The sequence below is a fragment of the Ochotona curzoniae genome, unplaced genomic scaffold (assembly GCF_017591425.1).
Source record: "Ochotona curzoniae isolate NIBS_2020 unplaced genomic scaffold, NIBS_Ocur_1.0 patch61, whole genome shotgun sequence".
NCBI classification, from domain to species: Eukaryota; Metazoa; Chordata; class Mammalia; order Lagomorpha; family Ochotonidae; genus Ochotona; species Ochotona curzoniae.
Window position 1 is genome coordinate 1 of NW_024467041.1, and position 18149 is coordinate 18149.

The window sequence follows — 18149 nt, forward strand, 5'->3', positions numbered from 1 at the left end:
CGGGGTAGTTTGTAAACACGGCTGTTCCCCGGGCTGCTGGACCACCGAAAAGACCATGAACCAGTGACCCGGAGAGGTGAGTGGCGATGGGGAGAGGGCCTCAGGGCTGGAGACTGTAGGGAAAGGGAAAGAAAAGCGCTAACATGGCGACGTCATTCACCCCGTCCCCACCCCCCGCCTCTCATCCCCTCAGGCGCCGCCGTCGCGGTCCCCAGCCCCGGGGGCGACGGAGGCGGTGCTGCCCGCTCGGCCGGCGGCGCGCGGCGGCGGCAGGAGCCTGAGCGGCCGGGCCGGACCGTTAGGTAACTGGCGTTCGTTGTTCCGGCCCCTCCCTCGCGCGCGCTTTCCTTGACGAGGAGGAAAAAGGGATAGCGGCTCGCCTTGGACCCCCTCCCTCCGATGCTGCTTCCCCTTCCCGGCTGGGGCCGGAGGTCCCCGAGGTGTCGGATCCGATGAGGACGCGGGGAGATGGAGCAGAAAGAGGGCCCACTTTGGCCTCGCTCCACCCAGGGACTCAGGCGGTGGAGGACCGTGGGCTGGTGATGGTGGCACGGAGGGAGAGGAGAATCGGGAGGCGACACCGCAGATAGGGTCCAGGGTCGTTGTGTTGGGCGGAACCTGAACGGCTAGGAAGACCTGGGAGCTGCTAGTCTCGGCCCTTCTCTGTCCTTTCCGCCACCCGCACATTCGCTGCACCCCTCCCCCTTTCTCCAGGTGGGGTGGGGTCAAGGTGTGGGTGCAGATTGATTCTGATAGTTCCCTCCCCTCCCCCCCATTTTAGGCTTACCAATGTGGACTGCAGATCTTCTGTAGGGAAATCAGTGCCTTTTAAAAATCAATATCCTAGGAAGCAGGGCTACACGAGGATGTGTGTGTGTGTGTGTGTGTGCGCGCGCGCGCGTTCCCTGGAGGAGCTGGGGACGATTTGTGCTTCCAAGTAATGTAACACTACCTTTACTTATCGGGGAGTGTAGGGTGGTAAAAGGAATTGCTTCTGATGGACCGCACACCTATTGGCTAATTGATAAATGATAATAATGGACGTTACGGGATTGGGAGGCAATCACACGTGTATGCACTTAAGTATGTATTTGCAATTAGAAAAAAGAACTGTCCTCTGAGCGAACTTCTTATTTAAAGAAATTCATAACCACTGGCATTGCTGTTGTCAGTAATAACCATAAGAAACATAATCTTTAATAGCCAAAATGTCCAGGCCTATTGTACCAAATTGTAAAGGTAAGGTTTTTTCTTTAAACAAAAGCTTGTTAAAAATAACTGCAGGGTTAAATGCTCTGAAATAGAAACACGGTTGTAATTTTATCTTGTATTTAAATTTGTTTCATTGATTTGAAGAGCCCAATGTAAACACTTAAACAAAATGATGGGAACATTATGCACAGGTTGTTAAAAAAAATACACCCTTCTCAGGTCAGGAACAATTAGCTCTGGAATCTTTAAGATCAGTAATTTAGGGCCCGGCACGGTGGCACAGTGGTTAAGGTCCTCGCCTTGCACGCCCAGGATCCCATATGGGCGCCGGTTCTAATCCCAGCAGCCCCGCTTCCCTTCCAGCTCCCTGCCTGTGGCCTGGGAAAGCAGTCGAGGACGGCCCAAAGCCTTGGGACCCTGCACCCATGTGGGAGACCCAAAGAGGCTCCTGGCTTCAGATCGGCATAGCACATCGGCCGTTGCGCTCACTTGGGGAGTGAATCAGTGGACGGAAGATCTTCCTCTCTGTCTCTCCTCTCTGTATATCCGCCTTCCAATAAAAATAAAATAAATATTAAAAAAAAGATCAGTAATTTAACAATGCTAGTCTTTGTAAAATACAGCATCTGTGATGATGTGCATACTGCCTTTCCAAGATTGTTTAATCTTGTTCTGAGAGGATGTTGCTGCTGTTAACTTTTCAAGAATTATTTGAAATGTGTTTTTCTAATTTAGAGCTTCAGTTTTTAAAGTTAGAATTATCAGTAAAATAGGAGTTTTCTTTCAGTGACTTTTTCTGTTTAAGATACACAATACTTTTGTAGATCTGGTTGAGATTCATGTAAATCCTTTTTTTTGAATACCTGATTATAATGTTGATTTTGTATTTGGGGCACTATATTATCAACAACAATGTAGAAATTGCTCCATAGACTTCTTCTTTTGGAGTTTGTGTTTGTTAGGGAGAGAGGGCTTCCGTCTGCTGGTTCACTCCCCAAATCCTTGCAGTCTCTGGGACTGGGTCAGGAAGAGGCTGGAAGCCTGGAAGTCAAGTCTAGTTATCCCATGTGGGTAGCAGGGACCCAGCTACTTTAGCCACCTTCCCCTGCGTTCTATGGCACATATTAGCTGGAATCAGAAGCTGCGCCAGTTACCAAACCCAGGTGCTGTGAATCCCAGTATGTGGGACAATGGCATGTTAAGCAGTGAGATATCCACCAGTCTTTATTTTTAAACCGAAGAGTAGAAATGGCTATACTTCAACTCCTTAACAACAAATTAAGGGAGTCCTTTTCATTGGTTTTCAGGATTTGGAAGTTATGCGACCTTCTTTTAAAAATGATATATGCTGGGCATTTTGGCCTGATAGTTAGGGCACCATTTAGGCCCATATGTTAAACAGATTACTTGGGTTCGACTGTAAACTCCAGATTCTACCTTTGGTAAATTGTACCTTTGCTGCTTGGCTAAGTAGGTGGGTTTCTGTCTGCTTGTGGGAGACCTGAATTGAGTTGCTGGCTCCTGGTGTTAATTCCTTTTTGACACTCCCGTCCCCTTGTCCCTGTGGCCATTTGGGGAGTGAAGCAGTGTATGAGAATGTTCTCTGGCTCTTTGACTCTCAAAATTTTTGAAAGATATGGTTTCTACCAAGCATCTGTTAACTTTAACATCAGCTGGAAGAAATCACCTGTATTTCTACTTGAATTTTTGTGTTCTGGGAGCGGGCAAGACAATAGATTATTGTCAAAATAGTTGACTCTTGCTACTCATGAGTGAAAACAGGAGATTCGGGAGGAGTTCCCAGCTCCTAGCATGAGTCTGGTCCACTCCCAGCTGCTGTTGGCATCTGGGGAGTGCCAGGTGAGAGCTCGCTTTACATTTCTGCTTCTCAAAAGTTTTGTATTTTGGGAAACTTGGGTGTTTAATGATCTAGGTGTTCTCTGCTGATAAATTGTTAGATCAAATCAAAATTCCACCATTCTTGCTACATGTATTTCACTTATTTTGTCTTCAGGTTCTTCCTGCCATTATGATGTATAAGCTGGTGTCTATTTCTTTGTTTTTCTTACTGAAATGTCCTTAGTGAAGATTAAGTAGTTGAAGTCTTCTTTACAACTAGATATTTAACCAGAACCTCCCTTGTTTAAAACCCAGTGAATGACAATATTTGAATATCAACTCATCCTTGTAAAAATTAATGTATGTAATGTTGATTACGCTGTTGATTATAATTTAAATATATTCAAAAGAAACAACTTTGCATTAAGTCAGTAATTTAGTGTTATTTGTCTTATACTTGTTCTTGGAGGCCAAAAAGTTAAGTGCTGCATGCTTTCTTTATACAATTTTTTTTAAAGATTTATTTATTTTAAGGAGTTACAGAAAATGAGGGAGAAACAGAGATCTTCCATTCAGTGGTCGCTCCCCAAATGGCAGTAATGGCCAAAGCTGAGCTAGTTCGAAGCCAGAAGCTTCTTGATCTCCCCTGTGGGTGCAGAGACCTAAGCACTTGAGCCATTCTTGCTGCTTTCCCAGGCTATAAGCAGGAAACTGAAATGCAAGTGGAGCAGCTGGGATTAAAGCTGGTGCCCACGTGGGATGCTGGTCCTGCAAATAGAGGATTAGCTGGCTCTACCACCTCGTTGGCCCCACTTTATGCAACTTTTAAAAAATATTTATTTTTAATGTAAAGTCAGATACACAGAGAGGAGGAAAGAGAAGGAGATCTTCCATCTGCTGATTCACTCCCCAAGTGGCCACAACGACTGGGGCTAAGTCTATCCAAAACAAGAAGCCTCCTCAGGGTCTCCCTCGTGGGTGCAGGGTCCCAAGGCTTTGGGCTTTCTTGACTGCTTTCCCAGGCCACCAGCAGGGAGCTAGATGGGACACAGGGCTGCTGGGATTAGAACCAGTGCCCATAGGGGATCCCGCTGCTTGCAAGGTGAGGACATTAGTCACCAGGCTACCGCACCAAGCCCCACTTTATGTAATTTTAATATTTGCATAGTAAGGATCGTATTTACCTATTTATAATACCAAGGGAGAACTCCCTAGAACATTTATTTTCTTTGTTCTGTTTCTCAAGATTAAAAAATTGCGTATCATTTTATATTCAGGAAGCTTATGAATTGTCACCAATAATTATAAAAATTTTCCATAGTAAGTACTAAATATAAATATATCTTAGATATTTCATTTTTGGCTATCTTGAAACTAGTGTGTTCATTTTTAAATACCTGTAGTGTTTGTTTGCCTTTTCCTTCTTGACATTTTAGCAATTACAGTAAATTTTGATTTAAAATTTTTACAAGAAGAGATACACATAAAGTGCTTGGGGTCTTGGCCTAATCAAGTCTGTACTCTGTATCTTCAAGATAGTGGGCCTCAAATTTGCTTTTTTTTTGCTTTAATAACATTGGCCTTAAACTTATAAATATATTCCCTAAGTGTTCTTTAGTTTGCCTAATGGAACCTAAGTCATCATCATTCTGGTTTTACTGCTTTGGTCTGCAATTTTTGAAAAACAAAAAGCTTTGTTTTTCCCAGTTAAGGTTTGGGCTAGTATGTTTTTTGTACTTGTTTGAACACTTTGGAAATGGTAGAATTCAACTGCAGTAGTGCCATACTAACAGCAAGTGTTTTTGTTATTTGTGCTTCCTTCTGTTACACGTGTTATCATTTTCATGGGATTATACATGTGTTATTTTACAGCATTGTGTTTTCCCACGTTCTATAACCTCTGTAATATTTGATAGTTCTCTATAGCTAACAAAACCACAACCCAAGACTGCAGTTTTACATGCCCAACAGCAACATAATTATTTCCTGTTTTTGACTACTGTAGCATTGATTTGAACATTTCTATACACATGTCTTATTTGTTCTCATAGAATACTAATCCCAAGTGGATTAAATACTAATAAATACTAATCCCAAGGGCTTAAAAATGTTTCTATGGTTGCCAAATTTTGACCTCTTCAAAATGTTAAGGAAATTTATACTGTTATAAAAGTGTTAATGCACTATATATTCTATAATTTTCCAACTTGAAAGTTGTGATTATTAATAAAATGTGATTTCTTCATTGAGAACTATTAATAGTAACAAGTTGTGTTATTTTGCAGGATTAAAAAAATTTTTTTTTTAATTTATTTGGAAGAATGACAGAGATTTTTCTATCTGCTGTTTCTCTCCCTAAATGACTGCCCCGGCCAAGGCCTAAGCCAGGAGCTTAGAACTTCCTCCAGATCTTCCACAGGAATGATGGGCCCACGTACTTGGGCCATCTTCTACTGCTCTCCCAGGTTCATTAACAGGGAACTGGATAGGAAGCAAAACAGCCAGGACACGAATTGGTGGTCTGATAGGAGTTGAGATGCTGATGTAAGCCGTTGTTTAACATGCTGTGCCACAACCTGGCCTCCATTCAGCAATGTTAAGGTCATTTAATTGACTTGATCATTCTGAAGTTAGTTACCTGCTCCTGATCTTTTGGAACAAATTGTAATTTCATTCACCTTGTTTCTCTTAAGCTTTATTGAAAAATTTGACAGTCCACTAACAATATTCCTTAAGTTTTGTGTGGTTTGCACATTGAATATCTGCTACTTTTTATTGTTTAAGAGCTACTTTCTCAACTATAGTTTTTATAGGATTTCTGTATTTGTAATTATGCATTCTTAAATCATAATGACAAACTAATTTCCGTATCAGTAACTCTTCAATGAGAATGTATTATAGCCAAACTGAATGGGTTTTTGTTTCCTCAGTAACTTCCTCTGGCACATAGCATGTAATCAATGCCAAAGGGTAGTTATTAGGAGCCAGATTGTCATGAGACTGCTACTTAATTATTAGCTGTGGTAACTTAAGCAAATTATAGAAGGTTTCTGTGCTTTAGTTTCCTTATCTTTAAGGAGACTGATATTTAGCTCAGCTGTGTTGTTAACGTTTAAATAGCGTATACGCAATGCTATTAGAGCTAGGAACTTAATGAGGACCCAGGGTAAAGAATAGTGATTATTGTTGTTGACATTCAATAGTAGTAACAATAGTCTCGGGCAGACAGCCTCTCCAGGCGTGCTTGGGATGTGTCTGCAAGGCAGGCCGGCAGCCAGCTTCTTGGGAGCTTTGGTAAAAGTTGAACTTTCCCTACGGATTTATAATTTGTGCTAGAATTTACCATCTCAATATTTTCATTCCACTTGATTTTCTCATTTTTTTTTTTTTACACCAGATCATATACACATTAGCCAAAGCCAGGTTTTTCTGTATCAAATTTATATAGCGTATCTGTACTTTGTTATAAAATGTTGACACACTAATTTCCATAAAGTTTAGTTTTCTTTTTCTTTTGCTATAACTTTTCCACTATAAACATTCTTGTGAGATTTTTCGTTTCTTCCTCATAATGGGAATTAAATAATTTAGCTAAACATTTAAATAAATTAAAATATCACCATTGTGGAGTGGGTGGTTATCACAGTGGTTGAGGCACTCAACTTCCACATTGGAGTGCCTGCATTCAGCTGCTAGTTTCTGGTTCCAGCAGCCCACCAGTGCAGAACCTGGGAGGAGGGGCTATGCTCAGGGCAGCAGGTTCCTGTGTGGAGGAACTGACCTGCATTCCTGACTCCCAGCTATGGCCCTGGCCCAGGCCCAAGCCCTTGCCATCACAGGTGTTTGGGGGTATGAACAGATAGATAGGAGCTCCCTGTCTCTTTACCTGCTTTCCACCCCATCCCATACCCTACCTCTACCAGCTCTGCTATGTGAGCAATTAAAAATTAATTTATTTTAAAACACCCACGATTCTGTTCTTTAGAAGTTTTTTTCTAATTACTCAACTAGTATAACTGCCTCTGTTTGTAATTGTCACTGGGTCAAAGGTTATTCCTTTAATAATATAACTTTCATTTAAATTTTTATTTATGATTTATGTATTTGAATGAGTTAGAAAGAGAGAGGGAGAGGTAGGAGAGAGATCTTTCATCTGTTGGTTTCTTCCCCAAATGGCCAGAAGGACTGGAGCTTCTTTCAGGTTTCCCATGCACTTGGCCATTCTCCACTGCTTTCCCAGGTACACTTAGCAGGGAGCTGGCTCATTAGTGGAGCAGCTGGGACTGGAATTTGCGCTCATATGGGATGCCAGGCTGCAGGCAGTGACCTTACCCATTAATACCGTCAGCCCTTTTCACTTAAATTTTGACATACCTTGAGGAGAGGGGTGAATTTACTACTGTTGTAATGGGAATATATATAATTTTTGTGCCTTCTACATGTTGTGCTCTTGAGAGTTGTGATAACTATAAATTACTGTAGTTTTTGGTGAGCTGTGAATTTCTTTTCACTGTTACAAAAATAATTTTTAATTTGCCTTGAGTAACAACAATGCAATGGCTATTATGTCACATAATTTATCCCATTACCAAATCTAAAATATTATCAGTAAAATTTGCACTAGCGCTTTCATATGCATAAATGCTAAGCTCTAAGTTCTTTGTATTTATTAATCTAGTCTATTGTAACTTCACACAGTAGTGCAAGAAAATTGTGTACCTTATTTTACTAAGGAACAAAATGAAATTTTTAAAATAAAATTTAACTTAAAATTGGATAATTGTTATTAAAGAATATTTTTTTGAGATACTGAACTGATTCCACTGTTCACTGCTCAATGAAGTCTCCAATAATCTGTGATGCTCTTACATTTCCTGTCAGCTTTGTGGGATTTGATCAAAGCCTTAGTGTAGTCTGAAGGCATTGTGAAATGTGTGAAGGACGTCTGTCATGTATATTGTGAGTTGGGGAAAAATCAAAACTGTTGCATTGCTCATCAGAGATAGGATTATATTTTTCTTCTGAATAGTTTAATTTCTCTTCGTTGATTAACTTAAATGTCAAAATTATGGGTAATATCAAATCTGTGGATTAAAGATGAATGAAAAAAAACTATCTAAAAGTTGAACTAAATTTATGGTTCTCAGTCTGGACTTAAAAATAGAGGAGATCGTAAGATTAGGTTATTTAAGCATGTAAAGTCAAGGTGATATGTAATGAAATTTGCAAAGTTAATGTTATTTTAAAAGCCATGTAATATAGTATGTATTTGCATGTATTCATTTTTGACAACCCAGAAATGGGTATTGTTTTCTACATTGTTTCAGTGTTTCATAATGGAATATACCACTCAGTTTTTTATAATGTATGAACTCAAAGCTCTTTTAACCCTGAAAAGGGAATGAAGTCCTACTAATGGGTAGCTACAGGTTTTCAAACTACTGGATTTAGGTTTATAGTCATATTGCTGTTACCAAGGTGAGCTTTAGGATCAGGTCTTTGTGACACTTGGCCAGTAAGTAAGTAAATTATAGCATGGAGAAAGCTGTCAGGTGTTGCTGCAGTGGAGGCCCATCCTGTTAGTAGCTTACAAAGACTTTGCTCACTATGTTTTCAATTCCTGCCTCACAAATTACCACATGCTTAACTTTTGATTTTATTTTTGATGTTGTTTGATACAGTCCACCCCAGGTCTGCATTCACCCAGATGTTTGCTGTCAACGTTTGGCTGAGGTAGTAGAGCAATTTGTTCTGTCCTCCTTTGTGCTGGTACCAGATGTTCTCTACAGGTCCCAGTGGACTGCCATATCCTCCATCTGGGCATGCCATCCACTGCTCCATCTTACTCACTTAAGATGCCCAGTTCTGACACACGCAATTCATGGTCAGACCACACAGAGATCCTGCAATTCTCCCCATGGTTGCAGTTCTGAGTCTTAACAGTTCATTGAGGGGATCCCCAAAGAAACCTTGTCTGAGGTGATTCCAGACCTGACTCTTGTGTGTGCTTGCCAGTATGGGATCTGGCTTGATCTGTCACCCACATCCACCTACATACACACTGGTAGTTGCAGTTGTTGGGTCAGTCCTGCCTCCAGTCCCATCGCTTATGGATACTGTGGCCCAGCCCAACCCTGCCCACCACACACTCTGCCCTCACGTACACCAGCAGGAATTGCAGCCTAGTCAGAGCAACCCCAATACCTCCCTCCCCGCCCCGCCCAGCCTGCCCCAAGGTCTGGTTTCTGTGCTTGCCAGAATGTGCAGCAGACTGGTCCAGTCTGTCCTACATTCCATTCAGCTCTCCTACATGTCCATGGGCATTGAATCCTAACTCAACACAGCCAACCCTACTATCCAGCCTACACATGCCAGCGGGTGCCATTGCCTCTCTAGCCATTCTCGCCATCTGCCCTGGTTCTCATGCTCACCAGCGGGAGTTGCAACCCATCAGAGAGGTGCCCACAGCCTCCCTACTGGGCCCTCTCCCAATCCTGGATTTTCACTTTCCAGGAGGTTTAGCAGTCCAGCTTGATAGGATTTTCCTTAGTTCCGGCACTTGCTAGCTCATGTTGCAAAAAAGCCCAACCAACCTGTAGTTACTCTGCCATGCACCAGTGGGTACAGTCAATTATCCCAGGCTTTCCCTCAACCCAGTTCACCTGCAAGCCAACAGGTGTTGTAGCCCTATCTGGTCTGGTCTGTCTGTAGTCCCAGTTCTCATGGTCACCAGTGGGAACAGTGGCCCAGCAGCAGTGGGGCTACAGCCCCTTATTCAGCTCATAATCCCCATCCCTGAATCTCACATGTGCGGGATGGTGCTGCAGCCCAATCTAGCATGCCCTGCCTCACCTCAGCATTTGCCGGTGAGTACTATAGCCTGGCCTGACTCATTCTTCCCCCAGTTCCAGTTCATACTGGTGGATGTTGCAGCCTAGCCCAGCCCAGCCAGCCTCTAGTCCTGGCCTTAATCTCAACTGGCTGGTGTTGTGGTCCGATCTGGCCTGTCCAACACCCCATCCTTGTTCTCAGGTTTGCCAAGGGGTTGTTATGAACTGGCCCTGGCCTGCTGCCAGACCTGAGCCACACGTATGTCAGTGAGCACTGTAACCTGGTCTGATTTGGGCTACTCTCAGCTCTGGTTCTTGTGCTCACCTGCAATGACTGAGTCCTGATGGAGCAGTCCCCCAAGCTCCTCTATCAGGCCTTCTCCCAGGGGCAGATCTTAACACACATGGGCGGGTCCTTTGCCCAGAATGGATTAGTCCACCTCCTGTCCTGGCAGGAACAGCAGCCTTGCATGACCAACCCACACCCAGCCTATCTTACTTCTACTCTGGCTCTCACGAGTCAAGCCTTGTCTGGTGCACCCCGGACCTAGACCACATGCATGCCGGGGAACAACAGTCATGTCTAGCCCAGATCGCCTCTCCCATACCAACTCTCATGCTCACAGGTGGAAACCTCAACCCAGTTGGGATGGTTCCTTAGCTCCACAACAAGGCCTGTTCCCAGCCACAGATCTTAAGTGTGCCAGTGGTTGTTCTGACCCAGCTTGGCATAGCCCACCCCCCATCTTGGCCTTTGCTATTGGATGCTACCGTGTCCTGGCCCAACACATGCTGGCAGGTGCTGCAGCCCAGCCCTACCTAGTCTGCTCCCATTCCTGGCTCATGCAAAACAGTAGGTGTGACCCATACTCCAGCCTGACTCCTGCAGCTGTCAGTGGGCTGTTTGGCCTGGCCCTGCCTGGTCCAACCCCCTCCAGAACCAGCCCACATACTCGCCAATGGATGGAGCTACCTTTCCTGGCCTGACCAATACCCAGGCCTGAATCACATGGCTCACTAGTGGGACCTGTGGTTCTCCGGGCTCATTCCCAGACCCAGATCCAGATCGTACATGTTCTGTTGGGTAGTAGGCCTTACCTGGCATAATCTGCCCCCTCCATTCTGGCCTTTGTGTGAGCTGGTGGATGTTGTAGCCTGGCCTACTCTACACCCTAGTCTTGAATGCACCTAGAAGTGCTGCATCCTGGGCCAACCCAGCCTGATTCCAACCCCAGTACCTGTGAGTGTCAGAAGGTTCCATGATCATGCCTATTTCACACCATCACCACCCCAGCTCTTAAGCAAACCAGCAGAAGTTGTGGTTCCACTGGGGTAGCCCCACAAATCCCATACAGATTCTGCCTCCAGACCTGGTTCTCTTGTTTCCTGGTTAGTGTCATGGTGCAGCCTAACATTACTTGTTCCTGGTTCCAACTCTCACTGGCAAGTGCTGTGATCTAACCCTGCCAGATTGGCTCCCAGTCCTAGCTTTAGTGTGGACCAGAGTGTGGTTATTGCCAGTGAGCCATGTTTACTAGCCCAGCTCAGATTTCCTATATGGGCTGGTGCATCAGTCTGACCCATAAAGGTCTTCCAGCTTCCCCCTTCCAAACTGCTCGGTCTCAGCCCCCTTGCTTACCTGCAAGTACAGTGGCCTTGTTGATGGAAGTCCCTCAGAAGTCACTCCTCACCTGTAGCACACTCCCTTAGTGGTCTTCTCTCCAACACTTCTGTTGCCCCTTTTCCTGATCAGACCCTGCGTTCAGAACCACATGAGTTTCTCAGCCCAGCCTTCTGAATCCTGATCCGGTAGAGTGGTGAGCTGTCCTGGGTCTCTGCCTGCCCTCTAGTGTCCCCAAGCTCATGGCACGTGTGCTGGCTTAGGACCTTACCCCTCACACACCCAAGATCCATGCCCTTTCAGAGTTCCGCAAGCCAAGTCCACCAGCATAGTAACCTAGGGCTCTCCCCTCCCCTACCCCAACTGCGTCCTAGACCATGCATTTGGAAAACCCCTAGGCTTGCTCTGCTTGCCTGGATGTGAGCCCTAGGTGCCTGTACAGCCCTGCCATCACCATCCCTTAGTTTTCCCTGCAGTCCTACACCCCTGGCTCCCATGAGATGGCCACTGCAGGCACCCTGGTGCCCACATGCTTAGCTTCTTACCAAAATTATTACCTCACAGTTTTTGTGGGTGAGACATGCAGGTGTGCGCAGCAAGTCCTCTGCTTCAGATCTTACCATGCCACGATCAGTCCTTTTATATCTGCATATTCCTTTGCGCTATATAATTTAACCTGTTCACAGACTGCAGGGGCTAGGGCCTGCACATGTTTAGGAAACTATTTTGTCTACTATCCTCACATTCTCCCAAAAAGAAATTTGATAAACTATGCCCTTGCACATTCCTAACTTTATTTCCATATTTTTTCATTGTAAGGTTTAATAGTTGAAAAGGTTTAATTTTTCTGATTATTGACATCACTCTCATAAGTAAATATCATGGTTACTTCACACTATCTTTTTTCAAAATTTTTATGAGGTGAATGTATATCATATATTTTGTGATACAGATTGAGACAGAGTGAAATCTCTCCCTCTGCTTTCTTTTTAAAATCTTTGTAGTTTTTACAGTGACATACTTTGAGTTCCCTAAACAATTGCAGGTTTAACCCTCCGCTAGGTAAAGAATTCAACAATAGAAAGAAAGAAAATGAGAACTGTTCCTCAAGCATATAGACTCAGTGGAAACAATCATCAGATTTCATAATGTCCAGTACTATTGTTAGCTTCTAAAAACTCACCTTTCAGAGTTAGCAATGCTTATTGTTGTATTTCTTAATATGTTTATTTTCTCCCTACTTGAATCCAGTTGTACTTTGCTTTAAAATGTATTTAATTTATCATACTTCTTTGTAATAAGTATATATTTAGCTTTTAAAAATGTGTGTATGTGTGTATTTGAAAAAGGGAGAAGGGGAAAGAGAGATCTTCCATCTGCTAGTTTACTCCCTAAATGGCTGGGGTTGGGCCGGCCCTAATTGTGGGCCAGGCGCTTCTTCTGGGTGTCCGACACAGGTGCAGGAGTCGAAGCACTTGGACCATCTGCTGATTTTGCAGGCATGTTAGCTGTACTGGAAAACGGGGCATGTGGGACTTGAACCAGTAACCATATGAAATGCCAGCGTTATAGGAAGCAGCTTAAACAATTATATCAATCCTTTCAAAATTTCTTCTTGGCTTTTTCTTTGGTCTCTTGTAACTCTGCCAAGATAAAAAAAATTTTTAAGCTAATAGTTGCAGAATGAGAGAAATGATTGAGAATTATTGCTTTTGCATTCACACTATACAATATATTTGAATTCAGAATATTTCTCAACAGGGCAGAATGACATTCTTAAAGCTGTGTGTTTATGTTAAAGAGCAGAGATTTTTAAGATTAGGAGGCTAAAGTCCTAGCCTTACATGTGTCAGGATATTGTATGGGTGCTGGTTTGTGTCCCAGCTGCTCCACTTCCCATCCAGCTCCCTGCTTATGGCCTGACAGTTTGGGACCCTTGGGACCCTGTACTCGCATGGGAGACCCAGAAGGAGCTCCTGGCTCCTGGCTTCAGATCAGCTCATCTACAGCCATTGCAGCCACTCTGGGGTGAACCAGCAGACAAAAGATCTTTCTCTCTGTCTCCCCTCTCTCTGTAAGTCTGACTTTCCAATAAAAGATAAATACATTTTTATTTAAAAAGGCTGGGAAAGGGTCTTGATATTCTGGGGTATCAGGAAAGGCCTGTGACTCTGGCATCCAATATGGGTACCAATTCAAATCTGACTTTTCTACTTCCAATCCAGCTTCCTGTTGATGTGCCTGGGAAAACAGTAGAAGATGGCCCAAGTGCTTGGGGTGTTTCACCCGTGTGAGAGACCAAGATGAAACTCCTGGCCACTGACTTCACCTTTGTCCAGTTTAGCCTTTGTGGTCTTTTAGGGAATAAATCAGCAAATGGAAGATCTCTGTTTCTTCCTCCCTCTCTCACTTTGCCTTTCAAATAAAGTATCTCTTAACAAAAAAGAAAGGATTGGGAAAGACATGATTAATGGTGCCTTGATCACTGAAGCCTTCAAAGATACTGCTGTTTTAAATTATTCATTTGTTGGGAAACATTTTTTTTTTTTTAGATGACGTTTACACAGTCAATCAGGGTGGGAAGAATCTAAAGTTAGGGAGAATGGAGGTGATCATTGTTTCCAAGCTTTCTATTTCTTCTTATTTCTAGGGGGAAAAGGGAAGATGGGAGATTGGCCATCATTTGTTGGAAAACTTGAATAACCTGGGGCATTGCATTTTGTTTTTTTTTTTTTTTTTGAAAGGCAGATTTTACAGAGAAGGAGAAACAAAGGGAGAAAGTTCTTCTGTCCACTGGTTCACTCCCGAAACAGCCACAGTAGCCAGAGCTGAACTGTTCTAAAGCTGGGAGCCAGGAGCTTCTTCCTGGTCTACCTCGTGGATGCAGGGTCCCAAGCACTTGTGCCAATGTGCCTTCGTGCCATCCCCAAAGGGCAATGTATTCTCTTATGATTTGAAATGGATGAGAAAGGTGGACTTTAAAAAAAAAAAGATTTATTCATTTATTATTTGAAAGGCGGACTTGGAGTGAAGGAGATCACCCATCTGCTGTATCCCTCCCCAGATGGCTGGCCCAAAGCTGCCTCTGAGTCCACAAGGATGCAAGGGTCCAAGCACTTGCACCCTCTGCTGCTGCTCTCCAGGCACATTACCAGGGAGCTGAATCAGAAGTAGAGCAGCTATGACTCAAACTGGCACCCATATAGGATGCTGGCACTACAGGCTGAAGCTTAACTTGCTATGCCATAATGCTGGCCCCAAGAGATGAGCTTCTGTTGAAAAGTAGGAAAATGAAGACTCAGGAAAAGTAGGCAGATCATTTTTTTAGGAAAACGAAAGGGAAGATGAAGACCTGGATGCTGATGTATAGTTTGGAAAGCCTTTGTGATGTGTACCTGGTTTGAAGACTGCCACCCTGGAAGACTGCCCCCCTTTCTGTCTAGCACTTTTTCTCCCACAACACAAGAAGTCAGCTTTTCTCCACCACCCAGGATTGCCCTTGGTTTTGTTAAACTCATTTTGAGTTCATGCCCAGGAGAAACTGAATTCCTTTTTCTCACTCATGCCTACCTTTTTGGCCCTATTTCCTGCCATGCTGTTTGGCTGTTAGATGGGTATTTGGAGATAGCAGTGTCTTTCTTTGTTTGGAGAGTCCTACTCAAGTCGGTTGTACCCAAATGTAAGGAACACGTGTGCAGTAGGTAGTGTGACTGTGGTAAAGGACAGGATCCTTAGATCTCTGCCTTTCAGGTATAAGAATGAGGACATTATTCTTAAGGTTTTCAAAGCTCAAATACCATAAACATTGCATTCTGAGTAAGACATACTCTACGCAGGCTAAGCAGAAGCTTAGTCTTGCTCCCTTTTACTTGAAATAGTAAGAAGATATCTGTCTTGCTGTGTTTTAGGGTGATTTTCTAAGCTTTGGTAAGCAACTGCTGAAATTAAAAGTAAGGACACAGTGTCTTTATACAAAAAGGAAAACCCAAAGCCATACGTAAAACAAAAGACATTTCTCCCCCAAAAAATGATTTGTAGAAATTTACCTTTAACTTGGAAAATATGAACATTTGCATTGTCTCCCATAGCAGTTTGTCCTTTGAGCTACTTTTTCACTTATAGTCCCTATTTTACATTTACATAGCTAAATGTCCTATTCAAGTCCTTTTTCTTCTAAGGAATATTCTGTGTATGCAACTGACTTTTATTATCAACTTTGAAATGAGAGCCTTTCTAATTTTGGTGTTTATATTAGTTTTAAATATTTGCAGAATGTTTCATCCAACCTTATGGAACTTAAAGTATAACTTTACTTTCCAAAAGTGTGTGTAATAGGGAACTCTCCCAAGTACACACATGACTTTAGTGGCGTGCATTCCAGGGGTAACAGTAAAGGAAAGTGGACTTTCCCGCATGCGCCCAGGAGTAGTGCCTTTCCTAATGCAATAAGTAGTTGAGATTTTCACCAGGTTCTCCATCTCACCTTGGGAAATGAGGACAGAATGGCTCTGAGTAATCATTTCTGAATTTGGTGGACTGCTTGTATAAATTTACCCATCCAAATAATGATGTAGGCTTTTTCTTTCCTCTAATACATTGTCATCATCTTCTGATTTTTTTTTTCTCTTCTCCCTCTTTGTCTACGGACTGGCATGTTTAGAGAAGTTCTTATGAACACTGGTCTTGGTGCACCACTGGCAAGATCTTCTGCATTTGGCAGCTCCATTCAGCATACTGCCAAGGTTGTCTTTGACGTATCTGGCCATTTTATATTTTAGAATGAATTGAGTGTGATGACAGAAATAATTCATTCTCCACCAGCATTCCTTCTCTTTTTTTCCCTTGTTGGTGGATATTCCAATTCATATTTAAGCCAGTGGCACAACAAGCAATTTCTTTCCCATCTTCTCTGCTTGCTAGCTTTGGCTGTGTGCCTAAGGTCTGGCCTGTGAAATGTAAAGAGAAATTTTCTGGGCAATTTCTGAAGCCAAAGGGAGGCTATGTGCTCCTCTTCCCTTTCTGTTCTTGTTGTCTAGTGAGCAGATGTGGCTAAAACATGAGTTGTTTTAAACCATAAAGGGAAAACCATAGATTGAGGGTGATGAAGCAACAAAAGCAAAAAACTGAGTTTCTTGTCATGGTTCTGGACTTGCAGTGTTTACATGAGAGAAATAAGCTTATGAATCATTTAAGCCATTGTTATTTTGAGCTATGTGTCACCAGTAGTTGAATCTGATCCAACATTCAGCTATAGAAAAAAAAAATACCCTGGATATTTTGATACAACAGTGGTTCAAGCAAAAACATTAATCTCCGTTTTAAGAATTTTGGTGCTCATATCCAGCACGACCTATCCACCTTTTATTCACCGTCAGCACCAATTTATTTTGGTGAAAAGTTACATTTTCCTGTTTTCACCAAGGTTCCATTGTCCTACTTCCTAGAATTTTGAAGATTTTGAGGGAAACCTTTATATTTAAAAAATATAGGATGAAGCACAGTTGTATCAATCAAGATGTTACAGTGTGCTGAATCCATTACCTGGGTTTGGTCCCTGAATCCAGCTTTGAGATAATATGGCCCCTGGGAAGCAGTGGCGATGGCTCAAGGGATTGGTTTCCTGAGTGCTGGCTTCAGGTCAGCCTAGTACCAGCCATTGCAGGTATTTGAAGAGTGAATCAGATGATGGAAGCACATGCCAGTTTGCATGTTCTGTCTCGGTGTCTGTCTTTGAAATAGAGAAAGTATAGCTTGTTTTTAATATGTAGCGTGAAAGCAAAATTCACATGCATTTTAACAATAAAGGAAACATTTAAAGTATTTCCTTTTGGAAACTGTATGTGGTTGCTTCTTTACGTCTTGCAGGTTAATGTTCACTGCTTTTTGTCTCCTTTTCCTTAGGAATACTAGATGTTAACTTGAAAACCACTAACTTAATAAGAGCTGAGAGATTCCTGGCAGCCGAGTGAATCAAGCTCATGGCCCACCAACGAGAAAGGTAAGGGGTTTTATAATAGCTTAATAATATAAAATACCTTTTTATTTTGTGACTGTTTCGCAGTCATTACTGAATTCAATAGTTGTTTCCAGATTGTAATTTTTCAGATTTTGATGATCAGCATATTTATAAATGTCTTTTTGAAGACAGAATGCGTCTCAGCATATAAAAGCATATGGAAATCTTATGTTAAAGTGTTTAATTTTGTGTAAACTAGAGATTCCTAAACTGATCTGAGAAGAGAACCTTGTTTAGCAAAGGATTCCCCACATAAAGGTCCAAATTTTTTAGTAGCAGAAGTTAATTTGTAAGATACTTTCTTGATTTCAAAAATATTTTGAGCAAAAATTTATGTAGTCTAAGACTGTACAAGCTAACCAAAATGTCAGATTTATTTACTTTTTGAATAATATCTGCTAAGTTTAGAAACATCAATTGAAAGTTATATGGCTATTAAGAGAATTTGTGTTCTAACCACATTGTGATGATGTTAGAAATGCAAAGTACAGAGACCAGCATTGTAGTATATCAAGTTAGACGACCACCTGCAACCCCAGCATCCCATATGGGTGCCAGTTTGAGTTTAGCTGCTCCGCTTCCGATCCAGCTACCTGCTAATGTGCCTGACAAAGTAGCAGAGAATGGCACA

At 42.5% G+C, this 18149-nt stretch overlaps 1 protein-coding gene across 4 annotated transcripts in view; it reads left to right on the forward strand.

Annotated features, from left to right (window-relative positions):
* The first annotated feature begins 1 nt into the window (after position 1).
* The window catches only part of LOC121168141 (cyclic AMP-dependent transcription factor ATF-2), an 86722-nt gene continuing 68574 nt past the window's right edge, over positions 2-18149 (forward strand). For all 4 annotated transcript variants that reach the window (XM_040997948.1, XM_040997946.1, XM_040997956.1 and 1 more), the window contains exons 1-2: positions 2-76; positions 17404-17500. The gene's annotated coding sequence lies outside the window, so the exon portion shown is untranslated. The remainder of the gene's footprint in view (positions 77-17403; positions 17501-18149) is intronic.